Raw genomic sequence first — 20,115 nt, 5'->3', positions numbered from 1 at the left:
TTCATGGTTTCTTATAGCTTAGAAGCTGTCCTTAGCCAAGACTCGCAAACCTTTGCTGTTTGGAAACAACTCTCCTTTATCCACCTAGTTTCTACCCCTCAAGCATATACATGCTGCATCACGGTACACTTGCTGCTTCACTCATACGCACCGACATATATACACCCTTACTCATGTCAGTTATTGAAACAGAACAGAAACAAAGCAAAGCACTGTAACAGCCCTCTGAGCAAGAGTGTTATGGGTGAGCAATCCCATGCTTTGCCTCTGGAGGTTAATCTGAACTATTTCTGCTGGTAGAGGTTGTGATTTTCTGCTGAGTGCTTGCCTTTTGGCAGCTTTGTGGGGCTGAAATAGCTCCCATATTGCTCTTTCTTTGCACAAACTACATCTCTTTCAGTTAAAGGAAGCAATGTTGTGTATTGCTAAGTATCAGACAGACTTCAGGCATTCCTAACCACAGTGTAAGCATTTTGGAGAGGTCATGGTACAGCTGTTGTCTGGGCACTGTTTGGTTGGTATTGTTCCACTAGACCTTAATAATAAATGTTCTGCTAAGCACATTCAAAAATAAGCATGTTTAAAAGGCATTTAATAATTTAATAAACTGAATAAATTCTATAAATTTGCTGTTTTTTCTCACATTTGTACATTAATGCTTTTAAGCAAATTTCCCCTTTTCTTTCTTTAAAATGATTTTGTTGAACACAAGTCTGAAATACCAATAGCACTGAGTAACAAAATAAATGAGAAAAAACCCCTATGACAGTAGTAAGGCACAGCCTTAAGGCACAACCTTGAGAATTCAGTACACAACCACAGTTCAGAAAGGCATGGCAGGACGTGGCAGGCTACTCACTTGAAATTCAAGTTTGCACTTTGTCAGGTCAAATGCCTCTAAAATGAGGAACGCTATAGTAATGATTGGCTATGAAAAGTTCAAGCTTAGCATCACGAAGGAAGTTACGTAGGATGTAGAGATGGAATTGTTCAGCTGCCTTAATTATGAAATCATCCTTCTCCCTATGCCTTATTCACAGAATACCTCCCAGGTTTTTGCATCCACAGAGGTAGAACCTAGAGGCTCTTCCAGTGCACTGAAAAGTTCAGGAACTTGTTCAGAGTTTTTGTGACYATGTCGTTGTAGACTGTGTCACAGTATTTACACACCAGGCACAGACGACCTTAATTCCAGCTTTTTGTAACTGCACAACTTTGTAAATTTAAGTGTTCCATTATTATCAGATTTAGTTTTAACAGGTGGTAATTTTCAACTAAGATATATTCCTCATTGTGTTTCCTGAATACTGGTAGTTTATTCAGCAAAAAAATCCAGTTCAGCAAACTTGGGCACATGTATAATTCTCATTAAAGTCACTGACATGCTTAAGGATTTTGTACCTAAGTCCCCTTACCTGCCATTGAGATTGTTGGTGGAAGTGTAGAGGTGCAGATATGGCTGGGAGTCATGCTACATCTTGATGATGTTTGTTGTAGTTGTATGCTGCCCCTCAGAAGAATTCCTCTGAGGGAAGGGGGCACTGTTGTGCTACTAAGCATGCTTACAGTGGAGAGAGTTGCTAAGGGTTGTTGCAATGATGTTTAAAAAGGCTTTTGATCTTTTTAGGACAACTCTGCCTGAGGGAAAGGTTTGAGCAGATCCATCACAAAAGCCATAACTGACTTGGGGTCTGCCAGGGAATGCTTTAAAGAGAAAAATCTGATACTGTAAAATACAAAGAGCTCTCTCATGTAAGCATTCTTTTAAAGAATGAAGCAATGCAATTTAGCTTCAAACTACAAACTGTAAGAATAATATTCAATGTATTTTGATTACGTTGAACAATTTTCATTCTCTATTCAAAATTCATTTCCCAAATCCCCATCATTTGGAAACTTACTTTTGACTTGGAAACTTACATTTAAGATAAAGTACAAAAATTAAAAAACAAGTACAGAGGTAAAAATTTTGGTAGTCCCTAGTCTTTCAGATGAATGTTCTGAGGCAGATTGTTGTTGAGCCACAAAAAGTTGATGACTCACTGCTTCTGGATTGAGTTTCTGAAAGAAAATTGATGGAGAATTCTCATTGCTTAATGGAGCTAAGTAGGGTCAGTGCTGATGTTCACAGACGTTGTTCTACCTATCCCTCAGAGAATGGTATCCACTGAGGAGTAAGAGGCATATGATAAGAGCAGTGTTTTACTTTTTTCCGCCCTCTATTTCTCCAGATTTTCTCTCTTTCCATTTGGATGAAGTGCAGAAGAGAAAGAGTAGAATAGTAGAAATTGGCACCATCAAACTCAGCAAGAGTTTTGCCACTGAGTGCACTGCGGAAGGATTTTCTCTCTAATGTTCTGAATATACAATATTGTTTTATACACTCATTAAAAATGGCAGATTGAAACCAATCTAAATGTCAAACAGACTTCAGATAAATAGAAATATCATAAACCCATGAGGCAAAAGGGACAATGCTAATGTTCCTCTGTAAAAACATATAAACCTAGGGGTGGAAGGGAGGCTGTGTGGGAGAATCTAGTTATTTATTTCTCCCAGCTATAAATATAATGGAAAAAAAGGAATTTCTTTAATTTACTATAGCTGTATGAAATTTACTTTACTGCTCATGTTTAACCTTGAAAACTATTTACACAATATAGCCTAGTTCTTGGAATTAATGATGTRCTGTTCTTCAGTAATTCCAAGAATTGTTTTGTACCTATTAATTTATTTTCCTCACTGGAATTTATGCGTCTGAATACTCTGACTAATTTGAAAATCTTGATCTCTAAGACTCTTCCAGATGTGACTCTACCATGTTCCATAAACCAATAGGGACCTTCTATATAAATAGATAAGTGTACGTACAAGACACATAGAGAATGTTACAGACCTACTCATTTCTGTGGTAGGATTGTGATTATAAAAATTTACTAAGCAAAAAACATACAGAACTTGCATCATTAAGGGACAGTAGTACCAATGGTTATATATATTTGCAGATCCTTTGAAAAATTGTCTGCAGTAATGCTGATACTTAAGTTCCTTGTTCACAGGGAAAAAAGAAAAAACATTTTAAATCAATGCACAGCTTAATCTTTATACACCATTTCAGTTCAGTATTAATCATGAATGTACAACCGGAAAGGTTAAGGCTACACACTGGGTTTTTAATAGAAGAAAAAGATACAGTGTGAAAAGAGTGAACAATGTAATGTAACTGCGGTTTAGTACGTGAAAGGAGTAGTGGATGCAGTTTTAATTTAAATGTTGTAAATGTTGTTTTTACCCTTTGCACTGGTCGGATATGCTGTTTAGCAACATTAACTAGGAATTATTTTTAAAATTGCTTAAAAGCCTTAGGAGTGGTAATGAGAGAGAGGGAGAGTAGATATGTGTGTGTAGATCTTGTTGAAAGTGGTGGTACAGGCATAGACATAGAAGGAATAGATTTTTTTTTTGCTCTGTCATAGGAGTCTGACAATGAAAAGTGCTGGTCTGAATTGATCACCCTTGGGCGCTCTATAATCAGCCGAAGAGACATTTACAGAATCTACAGATTCGTGTCATTTTAAGATAATCATTGATGATAGCTCAAAGCCTCATCATTTAAATGTCCAAGATTTCAGCTGCATTCACAGTTCAAATACTAAGTCACGTGATGAGCTAGTAATTTTTCAGTAGGCCCTACTCTCAAATAAGTACAAAGACCCACGGTGGCATTAAGGAAAGTTGTGGCGACCTTATTTAAAATTGGCCATATTCTAATTTACAATCCCACTCTTATCCAAATTTAATCTACTAAAAATAAAATTCTAGATAGCCAAAACTGAAAATTGAACATACAGATCTATATAGGTCCTAATTCATTGGTATTTAGACTAACATGTTAATTCAGTATACTACAATATGTTTATGTCAGTGCCTATAGTTCCCTTTAAAGAATGTTAATAGGGTAAAAATACACTGGTATCTTACAAATAGTTGTTCAATTTTGTGTATCTTTCAGTGGCCATGATTACAGAGATTTTTTTTCAGTAAAGACAAGTAACTTTCTTAACACATGATATAATTAAAATCACATATTTGTAACATTTATAAAACAACTGGGATTTCTAGATTTTCCTGTTTTTCAGGGATGACTGCATAAACAGAAAAAATACATTATGGTCTGTATTAATATGATCATTTTAAAAAGTGTTATAAATCTTCTGTCCTTGAAAAAAAAGATCAACTAATGATTTTCAAATAAAGAACTATCTAAATTTGAAGAACTTGCATCAATATTGTCAGACTTACGTTATTAGTTTGCTTTATCATTTAATTACAGCATTCTTCTTTCCTCAAGACTGATGAGATAACTTATAATTCCATTGAGAATTATCAAATAAGAACTATATATTACAAATATAGGACAACAGAATTTTCCTATCAAAGGATATTCCTTTGTTGTTCAAAAAGTGTTTGATGCTAATATTTTTTAAAGAAATCCTTTGAAGTTAACTTCAATAGAAACTCTTACCATATGGACCAAAAGAGATTTAGTTTACTAATTAGCTGCTTCATTTTGATTTGGTGTATATCAAAATCAATTCATAATTATAGATTTTTTTATTAATTAAACTTTCTGAAGCAGTTATATGTGCTGATGACAAACTTTTAACCTGCCTTCTATTTTATTTATATTTCTTTCATTTCAGTTTCCACCTTAATTTCATATTCAACATGTTTAAGCAAATAGAATAGTCACCAGTTGAAGAGCAAGAGCTAGAAGTGAGGCCCCCAGGAGTCTTTATCCTGGAATGAGTTTCACAGTCCACCAGGGGCAGTTCCCCTGTCGTTGCCACCCAGGGTTCTCTYTGATATTCTTAGGAACTCACCATAATATTGAACTTTGCTTCTCCTTTGTTCTTCTTTGCTTCTATTCTGCTGTTCTGTCCTTCACCTGCTGAGATGATAAGGTTTGCTACTTCTCAACAAACGTACTTTCACCTCCACTAGATAGCTTTGAAGTGAAAATACATGAAGGACATGTAGGAGTCATTTTTGAAAGGATAGGTTATATGGAGAAGAGCATCATAAGAGTTCACGAATTTGTGAGAAGGGAAAATTAGGTATATTCTTTTCACTCCCATACTCAATCAACCTCTTTCTATTGTCAGTATTCAGAGCATGTCCGTACAATAGTGTGGTTTAAAATTCATAATTTTCATCCACATTTCCATTTGGATTTCATCCAAAATCTCACATTGCCTTCTGCATCTTTACACTTGTCTCAGTTCCTTCAATTTTCCTGTTATTCCATCCATTTCTAACAGCTCTCAGCAAAGCAGCTCTTAATTAGGTGTTGCTAAAACCTTCAGTTTGCAAGTTGGCTCTATCTGCAGCTGAGCTGCTCTTCTAGTTTAATGGGTAGAGAGGAGCAGAAGCTTACRCAGCTCCAGCAAAATGTCATGGGGAAAGGAGCCACAAAAATGGGATTGTACCCCTGAACACACAACCTCCCAGCCTTTGATAGACTCACTAGTAGCTACATTTGATGCGGCTGTTGACTGGTCTCTTGAACGACCTATTAGGCAGTTTTATGTGCTAAGTATGACCATAATTATGAACGCTACCTCTTATGCCTGTCTTTTTCATATGGCAACTACTYTATTAACACTTTTTTCCCCCATTTGGAAAAACAGTTGAAAGAATTGAATGATTTTCAAAGATGACTGAAATTTGAATGAATGATGCATATATTAGGCTTGAGACAGTCTCTCTTTCTTTGGTCCAATATTTTAAATGAATTTCTTATAATAATGTCATAAAAAAGAAAGACAACAATGTTATATGGGGAACATGCTGAAAATGACCGTTACAAGTCACTTTTGTGTTTGGTTATGAAGCTGGAGAACTGTTATGTTCTTCATTAAATTATCAACTAGTTTGGAGTAGATATTCAACTAAGTTGGGAAAGGTGACCTTCAAAATATACCAGAAGGCTGCATTCTCCTGTAGGCTGTATTTCTGACATGCTCAAGAGATTTATGCAACAGGATTCCTATGTGGTCCAGTCCAAATCCAACCTTAACTTCATGACCTTTTCAGAAATTGGGGAAATAAGTTTACATGCTGCTACCTGTCACAGTTGTACTGCATCTCAGTAAAAAGTAGTCTAGCTAGTGAACCTGGAAAACAGATACTTTTAAAGAAGGAGAAAATTATATAAGCAGTCCCTGCTCTTTGCCCTCCAAATTAAAGGAAATCAAATTCTCTAATTAGCTGTTCTACCCTCTATTCCAAATAATAMAACCCTTAAATGGCCAAAGGTTTCCAGCGCTATTTCAGTTAGGTGGAAATACTTTCAATGGTCCCCTTAAGGGCATTGTATTTTGTTTGAATGGAAAGTGCTGTATTAGAAAGTAAGTAAGTTTAGAGTCTAAGTGCAAAAAATGGCTTTTTTTTTCTTCTAATTTTTGATCTGATCATTTCTTTAATGGAATGTTTGTTTATTTCAAAGTGATCTCTGCTTTTATATGTAAAACAAAAACTTTAGAGAAAAGTGTAGTAAATAAAGTACACAAGGAAAACACAAGGAAAAACTGTTCTAAACAAAAGCTGGAAATTCCATTAAAATATTTGGTATTTATTTATATAGCCAATCTTGTTTTAGAAAAGCAGTTTTTTCTAGAAATAGGATTTTCTGTAGAGTATCGCTATGGGTATGTTCCTTATGCTTTTGACTAACTGTTGCACATTTGCAAAGTTGATGATTAACTATTTTTGAATGTGCTAAGCCTTTCTATATGAGGCAGGTTTTTATGTTTTGAATCATATTCATTGTGTTCTGAATTTAAATCAATTTCCAATTTTCAGACATAAAAACTCTCAGAAAGCCTGAAGCTTTTGCCTCCCCATTCACACACCAAATTGTTATATATAAAGTGGCGCTCACATAGGCGAGTACGATTGCACGTTATACAGCTCTGCGCATATGGAGGAGAGTTACGTGACAGCTCTGCAACGAAAACGAAGAGGGAGGACTGCAGATGTGCTGTAGCAGGACTCTCCAGTGTATTTSAAAACATATTTACTGACATTAGATTAAAGCTTGTCCTTGAGTCTGATCATTGGCCCTTCTCAACTCTGTACTGTATTTGACGAACTGTGATACACAAATTGAACAGCCAGGCTTGCCAGCTGAGTCTGACACTTTTATTTTTTGAGGCCCAGGTTTCACTTTTGGGAAGCAGAAGCTCATTATGGACATGTTGTAGTCACATTTTCTGCCAGATCGCTAATGGAAAGAAGAATTTTCTGCCACAATGTGGTAGATGATAGAAATATAATATTTTGGTGTTTTGTTTTCTTTAATATTTTTTCTCTTCCCTTATAGATAGATTTCACAACTGTCTTTACACAATAGTTCTTCCCTAGATACTTCCAGAAATAAATTTACCTCTGAATCAAAAACATTTTAAGGGAAATAACTACTGCCTGATTGAACTATATTGTACTCTGTGTTCACAGGACAAGTACAGTGCATACGGTAACTCAGAAGATTAATGTACTCTATTAGGCAAGGCGTTCCAATCAGAAGTCAAAAATCCATACAAATGGCCAGTCCAACTCAAGAAAAGATTTTTATGAATTCTGGGTAGAGTTGTCCTAATTTCCCAATACATACATTTGGCAATTTTTAGTTAGGAAGGAAAGTTATCAAATTGGACTATTCTGCCACTTGTAATGCTGATCAAGTACTTTATAAGTTTTTAGCAGCTCAGCCATGCAAGAGCTGTAAAAAAACGCTGAAATTTAGCTCAGCCTTCTAAAAGATTTCAATGCATACATGCTATCATAAATGTCGTAATAAGATAAAAAGCTGCAGAAACATTACAAGAAGATAAGTAGCTCTAGTTGAATTTAAAACTCTTGTTCACTAAAGAAAATGTTTTCTTCCTTAAGGAATTGCCTTCTAAGAACCTCATTCTTAGAGTTTGCCTGCCATTTAGAAATGCTGACAGCAAGAAGCCTGAAGAGAGAACTAAATGCTTCTACACATATATTTTGATGTTGAAGAAGCTATTTAGAGGGACATAATTTTTGATGTTTTCATGTCAGCCAACATTTGAAGTATTTGGATTTCTTTTTTGTTTTTTCACCATTGCGTCTCAAACTGAGCAAAACTGACCTTTTTTATTTGTTGTTGTTGATGTTGTTGTTGTTCTCTGGAAAAAAATGTGGCCTTGTTAATGCAAGATGTAATTTGGGATTCAAAATAGTACTTCATCCAGGTGCAAGAGGTYACTCTAAAATGGACTCAATTTCTGCTTGTCCAGAATTGCTCTATGTCTTGTTTTCTCATGGGCTTAAACCGGCTAAAAGAAATGCCTTAAAACCATCCTAATAGGAGAATCGAGTCCTCCAACTCATTTTGCTTAGTGTCAGCTCTCTTCTGCCCTCTATCATTTTTAAACTGTCACCAAAACACCCACATAAGTTTCTCACTTTATTTGAATAMTTTTCTGACTAGAGGTAGGTTAAAGCACATGCTTAAAGCACTGAGCTTGGATTGCCCCTGAAGAGCTATATCTTCTACAAAAATTATATTAAATTAGTAACTATCAAGTTCAATATGAGCAATTTTCTCATACTGTCATTGAGTTGACACAGCAACGCAGTCACACTGAACAAGGGCTAAATACTTGAGAAGGTGGTTTAAACTATGAGAGGAGGAGAGGGAAAGGTGCTCAGTGTATTTGACTCCTGTCTAGCTCAGCTGTACCTCTTGATACGTGAGTAATGCCCGATCCTTAAAATAATACCATAAATTCACAAGGTTTTCATGATGATCCTGAATAAGCACCAATTGGAGAGTGAGGTGCACTACCTAGATGTTATTGTGTGATTTCTGTGATTCTGTGATCTTCAGTTTGTGAGATAAAATTAAGAGCAGTGTTTTTCCTCCATGTTTGTATAGTAACTAGTAAATTTTGGACACTACTGCAATAGTATCAAAATAACAAAGTACACATTTCAAATGAAGGAAGAAAAGAAAAAGCTAAAACGAATAAATAAAGACAGTGAGTTGGCTGATTCGCATATAGTTAATAAACGATATTTAAAAGACTTGGATCTTGAACTGGAATGTAAACTAGAATAARTAGCCTTTTGAGCCATTTTCAGCGCCATTTTGAACCAGGTGAGATCTTCAAAGGCATATAATTCAAGAAAGGAAAGATAATTGCAATTATGTTCCTGGAGGTATAAAATTTAAAATTTATGGAAATTTTGAAGGCATGGAAAAGGAATTACAGGGCAGGAGGGTTCCAAATTACTTTCCTCCTCACATACCTTCCCTGCAATATGGGAGAAAGTTGAAACTTAAAATAATCAATTACTTTTCAGAATTGTATATTTAATGTGTTCCATAGCAGTGAGCAATGTATTATCTACAACAGCTCACACATGGTAATGCTATATTTAGGATTTAAGTATGAAGTGTCTGCTTTTGAAAAATGGCCAGTTGTTCTAGTATTAGAGACAGAGCTGTCCTGCTGTACAGTAAAATTACCAAGTATATTTTTTCCCTTTGTGGTTAGTACATTTTCAAAATAAAAACAAAATAGGAAGCAATGACATTGTTGACTCAGGCATAAAATGGAAGATTATATCTAGAGAGTTCAAAAATAGTATGTATATTGAGACAGTGTTATTGTGCAGATACTGAAGCAAGTATTTGAAAAGTTTTTGAAAGAAAGTAAGTTCTTTTYGAATTCTATACTAATTATAGAAAGTGTTTTGGAAGACTGTAATGAAGCAGTAATAATATGATTTTAAAAATTACTCTTGAGATTCCCCTATTCTGACCTCTATCATTTAAAAGTAAAACTTCTTTCCTTTCTCAGGCCTCAGAAAACTGTATAGTCGGTAACTGTTTTATATACTGAAATGTCTTAGACTCTTAATTGTATTTATTTAACAAGGGAACTTTAAACTTACAGCTATTAAAATTCATGGCAGCATTTTTACACTTCTTTAGTATAAAATTTAGCTTTATAACTGTGTCAATAATGAATTAAAATTACTTAGCAAACACATTCAGAAGAAAGCCTGATGGTACCTGGTTCTGTGGCAATGAGGCAGCTTTCTTGACTAATAGCTAACTAATATACCATTGCAGGATGACATTCTCGCTTGTTTAAGGCCATTGGGTTCTTGGGCCTGACTTTCTGCATATTTTCATTCTTCTTTCATASCAGAATGTTGACATTCAGATGGTCAGAGAAAAAAATATTAAAGGTAGAGCTTTATTAGATTTTCCTTAGTAAAAGAGGACTTACTCAGTCTAAATATTGAACTATAGCTTTCTGTCCTAATGGTAACGGCAGAGAGAAGTAAACCAGTCCTTCATAAAAATAGATTTAAAAAGCTGTAAGTGAGGGAGCACAAGCACCCATGCAATCATTCAGACAAACCCTCTATAGAAAAGGGTTTCCAAAAACTGTTCAAAAGAAATCAAAATTTGTTTTAAAGGGTGGTTTGGATAGCCGAGTTCTTCAGAGAATGAAGGCAATKCTTATAAGTTACCCAAGGCCAGGAGGAGAATACAGCAGCTCTTGCAAACAATCTCTGCATCTTAAATACATTATCTGGTTTTAAAGCTGGAACCTCACAGTGAGATTTAAGCTCAAATACAGATTTACTGGAGAAGGAGCAGCAAAAAGGACTTGATTTTCCCTGCCTTTCTCACCATTGCCTAAGGAACAAGAATGAAACAACTTTCAGCCTAACTATACAGTGAAAAGTCARTCACATTGAACTGGAGATGCAAGTTTGTTATTTCTGTGAAGAGTATTTCTCTGATATCTTTTAGGGCATTTCCTRTCTCAGGTGGGTCTATTGCCTCATGATGCAGTGGTAGGACTTTCTAAGCTTTCACCTTCCCTCCAAATAAGTCTGTATATTGTCCAGTTACTTCTGCAGCTTCTCCACAGATTTTTTTTTTCCCTGAAAAAAGCCAACTTCATTATTTCAGGTGAAGAATGGAACGGGAGGTCTGTTTTATGGTTATTGAGACAGTTTGAGATCTGGGAAACTTGAATTTAGTTCCCAGGCTCACTGCAGCATCCTCTGGAGTTGCACATTGTCTTTAAATGAGAGCATCTGTCCTTGAGTCTCCTAGTTTTTCTCCCTCTCTCATGGGAGCATTCTGGGAATGTGAATATGGGTGCTATAGCTCTGAGGATAAATGCATTTACTATTATAAAGACCCATACTTTAAAACTAGCTCCTTTAACTAGGTTGCTGCTAGGAGGTAAACGATGCAAATTCACAGAATCACAGATTAGTTCAGGTTAGAAGGGACATTTAGAGATCACCTACTCCAACACCTCTCAGCTCAAGCAGGATCACCTATAGCAGGTGGCCCAAGACTATGTCCAGGCAGGTTTTGAGTATCTCCAAGGATGAAGATACTACAGCCTCTCTCGGCAACCTGTTCCAGGGTTTGACTACCCTCATGGWAAAAAAGAGTTCAAATGGAATTTTCTGTGGTTCAGTTTGTGTCCACTGCCTCTCACACTGTCACTCACCTGCCTTCCTTCATGTATTTGGAAGTAGTATTCAGGATCAGTTGCTCCATCTCCTTCCCAGGGATCAAGGTAAAGCTGACTGGCCTGTTAGTTCCCCAGATCCTCCTTCTTGCCCTTCTTGAAGGTAGGAGTGACATTTGCTTTCTTCCAGTCCTCAGGAATCTCTCCTGATCTTCATGACCTTTCAAAGATAACCAAGAGTGGCCTTGCAGTGACATCAGCCAGTTCCCTTAGCACTCTTGGGTATAACCTGTCAGGTCTCATGGATTTGTGTCTGGTTTGTTTAAATATTCTCTAACCTGCTCCTTCTCTGCTAAGGGTAAGTCTTAGAATCATAGAATCAGTAAGGTTGGAAGGAACCTCTGGAGATCATCTAGTCYAACCTCCCTGCTCAGCAGGGTCACCTAGGCATCCAGGCGGACCTTGAAGATCTCCAGAGAAGGAGACTCCACAGCCTCTCTGGGCAACCTGTGCCAGTGCTCCATCACTCTCACAGGGAAGAAATTCCCCCTCATGTTCAGGCAGAACTTCCCGTGCTTCAATTTCAGCCCATTGCCTCTTGTCCTGTAACATGGGCCAGCTGAGAAGAGTTTGTTCCTGTCCCCTTGACACCCTCCCTTCAGGTACTTATACACATCGATAAGATCCCCCCTCAGTCTTCTCTTCCCCAGGCTGAAGAGGCCCAACTCTCACAGCTGTTCCTCATAGGACAGATGCTCCAGCCCTCGGATCATCTTTGTAGCCCTACGCTGGACTCTCTCCAGTAGCTCCATGTCTCTGTTGTCCTGGTGAGCCCAGAACTGGACACAGTACTCGAGATGAGGCCTCCCCAGGGCTTAATAGAGGGGCAGGAAAGTCTTCATTGCTCAAGACTTCTTCAGGTCTTCAGGACCTGAGATTCCTGATGGCCAGTTTTGCCAGTAAAGACTGAGGTAAAGAAGGCATTGAGAAGCCTTTTCTGTGTCCTTTGTCCCCAGGTCTCCTACCCCTTCCAGCAGTGGGCCTGCAGCTATGTAACCCACTTGATACTTTCCAGGTTTCTGCTGACAGTATTGTTGGTACCCATGTGGAAGAGCAGAGGGGTGTGAGGCCTGGACAAGCCTCAGCAGCCCCTTCACAATATCCTGAATGAAAGCCCCTGGCAAGCAGCAACCTTCCCTAGAAAGCAGATCAAGTTGGCAGATAGGGACCTCCATCCCCTGCAGCAGGGAGTCTCCCATTACTAGTACTCAACACTTCCTCCTAGTGCTCCTGTGTATTGGAGGCTTGGATGGCACAGATGGTCCATTTGACACTGTTCTCAGCCTCTCATCAGCTACAGGGGGAATGAACCTATTCAGAAGCTGCAAGTCTTCCAGTGGAACAGAAGCCCTGCTCCTGGTGTCAGAAGTCACTAGCTTCCAGCCTTCACCATGTAGGAGTTTCCACTTTTTGACCCAGTAGGTGCTGACTCTGCCTGCCCTCTGCTACAGGTGGAGATTCTGGTTCCGAAAGCTACAGAGTCTTGGGGAAGATCCAGTCAATATCATTTTCACCCTCTCTGATGCCACACAGTCTGCTTATCTCCTCCCAGAGCTCCTTGGCTCAGCAGCTCAGATCCTCAACCACTGCACACCTCCTGCAGGCAAGAGGCTCCATGTCCTCCCTGCAGCCCCAGACTTGAAGAGCTACATCCTCCTCCTGAAGTTGCATCTGGGTAGAAGCCTCTGATGTTGCATCAGCAGTTGCTTCAACAGCTGTTGGGAACTGTGACCTGTGGCACATCACCATCAARGCTGAGGACATGTGTGCTAGTCTGAGGAGTGTTACTAGGCATTTTTTTACACCTTTCTGCACAAACTACTGTACAAACTTAGCAAGTTTCTGTATTGTGAAGGATAAAGAGTTGTATGCTTTTTTATTTGTTTCAATACTGTGGTACTAGGGAGTGCACAAATCCCTATGTGGACACATGTGATTAATTATATCTTGGTAAAGTACTAGGGTCTAGTCTTTCCCTGATAATTTAGATGAAATCACTATATATAAACCAAAAAAATAATTTGGCCTGTTTTGTTCAAGTTTTTGTACAATAATTGTTTTGTCTGATTGCATTTTCTCAATTTAACTCTATTGCAATGTTTAGGAAAAAGAGTTAATCCTATATTCATATTATTCCACTTCTGTTTAGAATTATTTCATAGAATGTAGCTTTAAGAAAATTACTGGTGAGGTGATGATACTAGCAGTTTTAAAATCTGAGGGGAAGGTAACAATCTTTATGCRTTATTGTTGTCATGAACAATTTAAGTAGTATTTTTAGGTTTCTTTTATGTTGCAGCTGCTGCTCTCCATTTCTCCAAGTCAGATTGCAGTCACTGAAAGGCTGCTTACTTCCTTCGTATCTTTTGCAAAGAAAATGACATATCTATGCTAGCTGTTTTATAAACTGGTGAGGAGGAGGTTCATTTATTTTGAAAGAAGTCATTATTTCAGGAATTTTAGAGCAGAAGAGTCACCATTTCTCTTTCTGATTGTTCTCTTGGAAGTTTTTGGAAGGAGAAAAGTGACTGCTCTACAAGATATTAATTAACTGACTGCTGTTAGTCTGAAGAAGTGTATGCAATATTTATTCTTTAGTCCTATAGCTAAATAAGATTCTTTTCCCCCTTACAACTCTAGGATATGAGGAGAAAAGTATCTAAATACTGACAGAAACTTTGGCCTTTAAAGCTACTTGGAAAAAATCATAGCTTAGAGTTTTTCATTTCTCTTCAGTAAGTTGTCCATCATTGTTTCCATTTCTTTATTTCCTAAAAGCATATTTTCTCATTCTTCCTATATTCACTTCACTTTGTTCCTTTGACTAGAATTCTGGGGAGGAGATTTATAGATTTTTCTTTTTAAATCAAAATTTGCTATGCAAAAAGTCTAGACTCAGGAAAGTCTGGTACAATATAACAAATACATTAATTGCTTGTATTTTCAAATATTAAAAAGATATTTAGAATACTGAAGATGGCCTTTGGAACTGATAATTTCTGTGTGATTTCAGTTATAGATAATCTGAAAGTGAGTACAGCTGCTTTAAAAACCATGTTGTCATAGCCTGAAGAGCAGGACCTCATTTGCACATCAGAGCACACATTTATGTCTTCCAATGTGTTACTAGTATTTCCAGCTTATTTTAAGGCCCCATTGTAGTAGGTCCTGAGAAAAAATACATAATTATAGAACATTCCTGGCCTTGAAAGAGTTTACAAATGAGTTGGGAGGTGGAAGGAGAAGCACAGTAAAGTGAAATGTATAGAATATTGTTCAAGCCAGGACAATTTCCTGCCTATACAGTTCTTTCTGCCAGGCAGTGTCATTTCTGCTAGAGCCAGATAAGTAGCACTTAGAGAAAGATTTTCAATTGTATACTATGAAGCCTGCAAGAGCTACCATGTCATTTGTTTTTTGTGCTTCCTTGAACATTTTGTGTTATCTCCTTCTGCTGGTAACAAAGGCTCTCTACGCTAAACATGGCCTTAAAGTGACCTAAAAGTAACTAGAGATTCCAAGGAGATTTTCCTTTGAACTATGAACTTGATACAATCATTATATCCATCCCTACACTAAGAAGTTCCTCTGCCATCATAAAATAYGTTAAAAAATAGTTTCCGTAACATAAACTGAGAAGGTACTACCTGACTTTTGTTGTTCTAGGCCAGGAAATCTGGATTGGAAAGCTGGGACTGTCTCCCTTACATTACCAGAGTTAATAATGTCTGAGGACAGACTTAATTTCTTTACTCCGTGTAAATGCTCCCCTTCTCAGCAGCTTTAAAACTCACCCTTCACATCATTCCCTGCGTGAAGTTGCATTACTTGAATTTGTAGCTCTCAAATATAATAGATGTATCTCAGATATGCAGTGTTATGTAGTGTCCCACACTGGTAGGTAAGTGCATCAAAGCAAGATATTAAAAAGACTGTTCCCTTAAAATTCAGGGTTAATAGTTAATAATTTTCAGAAATGTTCAGATTGCAGAGCATGAGCATAATTTACTAAATTTTCCTTACAAGCGTATCTTTGTCAGGCAGTCATAAAGTAGGTTGAAAGCAAAATGGTTTATAGAAAATTAGTTACACAGCTTGTAAAATGCTCTACAGTGCTCTACAAACAAAGGGGAAAATTTTCTGCAATTTCACAATTTTGTACTTGCTCAGATGGCCATTAACCAACAAGATGAAAATCAAATTTATCCTATTCATGCTATGAATTATATATGATTAGCAGTGTATAGAATGTGATTTTCTAAAGCTCCTCTCATTGTCAAGGTATCTTCAAGCACTTTGTAAAAACAAAATGACAAAATAAACACTATAAGTGTACTAAACCCATACAGGACCAAAAAACTTGTCTTTCCTTTAGGCCTAGATTGAGTTATTGCTTAGTGCTTTTAGAAATCTTACCATGTAGAATCCTAAAAGTCAAACTTTCTTTACTGTTTCCAGTCTTCTTCCAGGACCAGTACCTTATAATAAACTTTAAGGCATATTATTTCTCCTCCTTTCAATATCAAATCAAGATCGGCTAGCACCTTGGGTGACTGTTTCCCACATTACTTTCTAAGCAGTAAGAATTCTGTGCAGAACTAAAACTGACCCTATTACATAGCCCATGATCCCTCTGTATTTGCTTAGATGTTATGGGAATGTCATGGAATGCAGGAGTATTGTTTTATAAAGTGTTAAAGTATATCTAAAATATAACTATGTAAAGATAAAACTTTCCGATAGTTTCCATGCTGATTGGTATACAGTTCAGGAGTATCAAAGTTAGGAGAAAAATTGCTTACCTGTACAGTGAGATCTGAAAGTGTTTTGGTTAAATGACATTTACCTTGTTCATAAATTGGTTTGGTACTTTTGAGAACTACCCTGCCATTATGACAGCTATACTCTCTGAACTATTTGCACAGTAAATGACCAAAATCAGCAGAATTTTTCTGTGTATCAAATTGTTACTGTGTCTTGCTCAGCACTAACCAACTTAAGGGTTTTGTTGGTAATTTTTACTTTTCACGCCAAGCTATTCTCAGCTTTTCTTCTTAGACTATCACCAAATAGATTAACTGTTGTCAAATGCAACCTAGGTTCCAGCAGATCTGAACTAAAACCACTGAGCTCTTTTAAAGACACCTCATTCTAAATATCAAGTGATAATATTGAACATTACTTGTATGGCTGGTATTGAGGGAGTAATATCACGTAACATGGTTTTTACATCCTTTTCTTAGTCAGGTCCTAGTGGTTTGCAACACCTTCCTACTTGCTTAGTAAGAAAGAACTGTTACAGACTTTAAATAACAATCCTATATAAAGGACTGGAGCACAAGAAATGGCCTGATATAAGGATCAAGACTTGAAATGGAGTTTAGCATTAGGAAAACATAATTCCATCTTCAGTTATTTTAGTTGTCATAGTAACTGCATTTTGCATGGAGCCCCGCTTTCCTGACCTAGTGTCTGTGCAGCTCCAGCAGCTGCTGTGGGTTTTCTCCGTGGCAATGAGCTAGCAATGTCCAGTTTATGTCACTTATTCTCCCTTTGCCATGTAGAAGGATGGAAGGAGTATTAGAACAACACTGATACTCCTGGAATGACAAAAGACTGCTTTAGGTCCATGCATGATAATACTCTGTTAGACTAAGTGATCTWGATGGCTTCCTTCAGTCAGATATTCCAATGTCATTGCTTTGGTGAGCTTTTSGGTGGATCTGGGATGATAAGTATCATTTTTCACTTAGAGTTTCTCGGTCGTAATAAACATATCCCTAATGTTAAATAAAAGAATAGAATTTTAGAAGACTTTTCCACTCCCATGAAATTCCAGTCTAAGCACAAAGCAGATGCTCACCTCCCTTTTATGTTTCCAAACACTGAAAGAATTTATATTGCTAAAGATATGTCATGCATTGGTTTTTAGGGCTATTGAATATTTAATGCACTGTTCAGTCCACATTGTTCACAGTGTCCTGGACACTGAGAGTCATCATCCTGCGTGAAGCCAGATGCCAACCTCAGAAGTGACTCATAGTAAATGCAGGAAATTTTTCACTGTTGTAAATGATTGATGGCAGCAACAGGGTATTTCACTTGAGACTGCTTCTGCACAGCAAATCTTAAGTCCAATTTAATATTAGACACAATTTTCCCATCAYGCAGCTGGCTGACAGCAACATCAGAACATTTCTTTCATCATATTCCTACATAGTTTAAGAAACACACATCAAGGGCTGGAAAAGGTCAGTAAATTAAACAAGAACAAAAACTGGCATTATGTCTCTTCTTTTAAGTTTGCACAAAGAATTTTCCATGGCTGTGTGCTCTGATAAAGTCTGTAATCCAAATGACACACTGCTGATCTAGTGATCCAAAATGATTTTTAAGGCTTGAGTAAGTGCTGTGGGCTAAATTGAGCTTTCTCTTACACCTCGTTTCAAATGTCTTACAGAAATATTTAAAGAGAGGGTGAGCTGTCGTGGTCAGACATTATGGCAGAGGTGCAAAAAGGGGACTTTGTTATCTAGGCCTCCAGAAAGAAATTTTTGTATTTGTATGCAATGTGAATGTATGAATATTCATCCTTGACACAATAGGTTTGTAATAAATACCAGCCTGTATGATTCCAATCTTGCCCCCATGAGCAGGCCAGTATTGGGATTTAAAAGTAATGAGTTTCTTCTTTGGGTCTCYTCAGCAAAGCCTTTTTGCTGTGCATGTATATTTGCTCAGATATCTCCACCTTGCTGGCCTCTTGGGCTCTCTCTGCTTCTACCAGCAGCCAGCTGCTTTTCTGTCTTGCTCCAGCCTTCACATTTTCTGCCACAGTGAACTTGTAATTTGCTGCTCCAGCCAGCTTTCCTCCCTATACCTAGCCTGTGACTAGTTTGTATCCTGTCTGAACCTCTTTATTAGCCTGAATTATGTTACAAACGTAATGCCTTTGACTAGCTCAATCATCTCCTTTCAGTTTATTTGAAATGGAAAGGTGGCCTCTGAGAAACCAAAGAGCAGCTTCACTGAATTTTACTGACCTTTTTATAGTGCCGTTAGAGTATTAGTTATATTATCATAGTTTAGTGTCCAGCATAACATATACCAGTGGAAAAGTCTTTTTATGGGTGTCCSAAGATATGGACTGTATGACAACCTGTGCATGTATATACATGTGTACAGAGGTGAGCTATGCATTTTTACTCTTCCTGTATTACCATTTTGCTTCTCTACTGTTTCTTATGAAGAAAAGTGTATTTTGCAGCTGCACTTACTAATTTCTCTTCTCTCTGTGAAGTGCTTTCACAATTGAGACAGCATACTTTCCTACTACGAAGGACATTTTGACACTATTAAAATACAGTGTAAAATATGCAGAGAGACTAGCTGTCTGTTTAGAACTTATGTGTGAAATGAAAATATAACAGATATGATGCTACCTGTTGTGAATCACKCCACTTTTAAAAATGCATCACTGAAGCCGGTAGCCCTATATGTTATTATTGTATTCTCRTAGCTTGCTTTATTTTGAATTAGAAATAATACAAAACCTCTTTTAGCCATTCAGTTTTACTAATTTCATTGCACTTCAGGCATGTATTACTTATTCTATAAACATCTGACTGTCAAGCTTTATCTCCTRAGCCTCACTGCTTTCTAGGTTGGAACATAAAACCATTTCATGCCACTTGGATCAAAAGTGGCCAACCTGAATGAGTAGGGTTGAGCTGTCTTCTCTCTGCAGTATTAATGGTGGATCACACAGGAAGCCCAGAGGTTAAGAGCCAAGAGGTAGTCCTATTAGCTGAATGCTTGTAACTATGTGCTTATTCTCCACTCTGCTTCCATGTAAATTTAAACAAACTACCGTAAAACACCAGTGAAATTCAATAGACCATGAGTGCTCCTATAGGTAGGTAMAAGTCGTAGCTAAAAGCCTGAACAACTGCTTGTGCTTGCTACATCCAATATGTAACTGATGATAGTCTTCTAATTTGATCAGAAAAAGAACTAAGGGCCAAGGCCAGAAGATCTGGGCAGGGTTAAATGTAAAATGTAAATGTGGACATTTCTTTATCAGCATAACTACTGATCGCTRAAGACTGAGACAGTATTTTACAACTATGTGTTTGAGTCTTCTAACAAGATAATATATCTTTACAAGTGTATGTTAAGTATATGTAATTAGTTTTTGGATTCTTCTATACCATCTTCACAGTCATGGGGCCCAGATATTGGGACACCTCAATATCTGCTAGAAAGGCAACGCTTCAGATTGCTAGAAGWCAAGCAATCTGAAAGATTTCTGGAGTGCATTGATGACAAGGATGACTGAGAAGCTGATGTAGGGAGACACTCTGCTGGATACTTGTACACAAGGAAGAACTGGTCAGGGATGTGAAAGTCAGCAGCAGTCTTGGCTGACCATAAAATAACAGAGGTCAGGACCACGAGGAGCAGGAACAGGGCCAAAGCAGGATAACARTGCTGAATTTGAGGAGACTTGCCT

The 20,115-nt window shown here is 37.4% G+C and overlaps 1 protein-coding gene across 3 annotated transcripts in view; it reads left to right on the top strand.

Moving 5' to 3' along the window:
• NALCN (sodium leak channel, non-selective) overlaps window positions 1-20,115 on the top strand; it is a 233,946-nt gene that overhangs the window by 94,618 nt on the left and 119,213 nt on the right. The window lies entirely within an intron of this gene.

The sequence above is a fragment of the Rhea americana genome, unplaced genomic scaffold (assembly GCF_003343005.1).
Source record: "Rhea americana isolate MKP2758 unplaced genomic scaffold, rheAme1 scaffold_23, whole genome shotgun sequence".
Taxonomy (NCBI): Eukaryota; Metazoa; Chordata; class Aves; order Rheiformes; family Rheidae; genus Rhea; species Rhea americana.
Note: the sequence above shows the minus strand (reverse complement) of the source record. Positions and strands in the feature narration are given on the sequence as shown.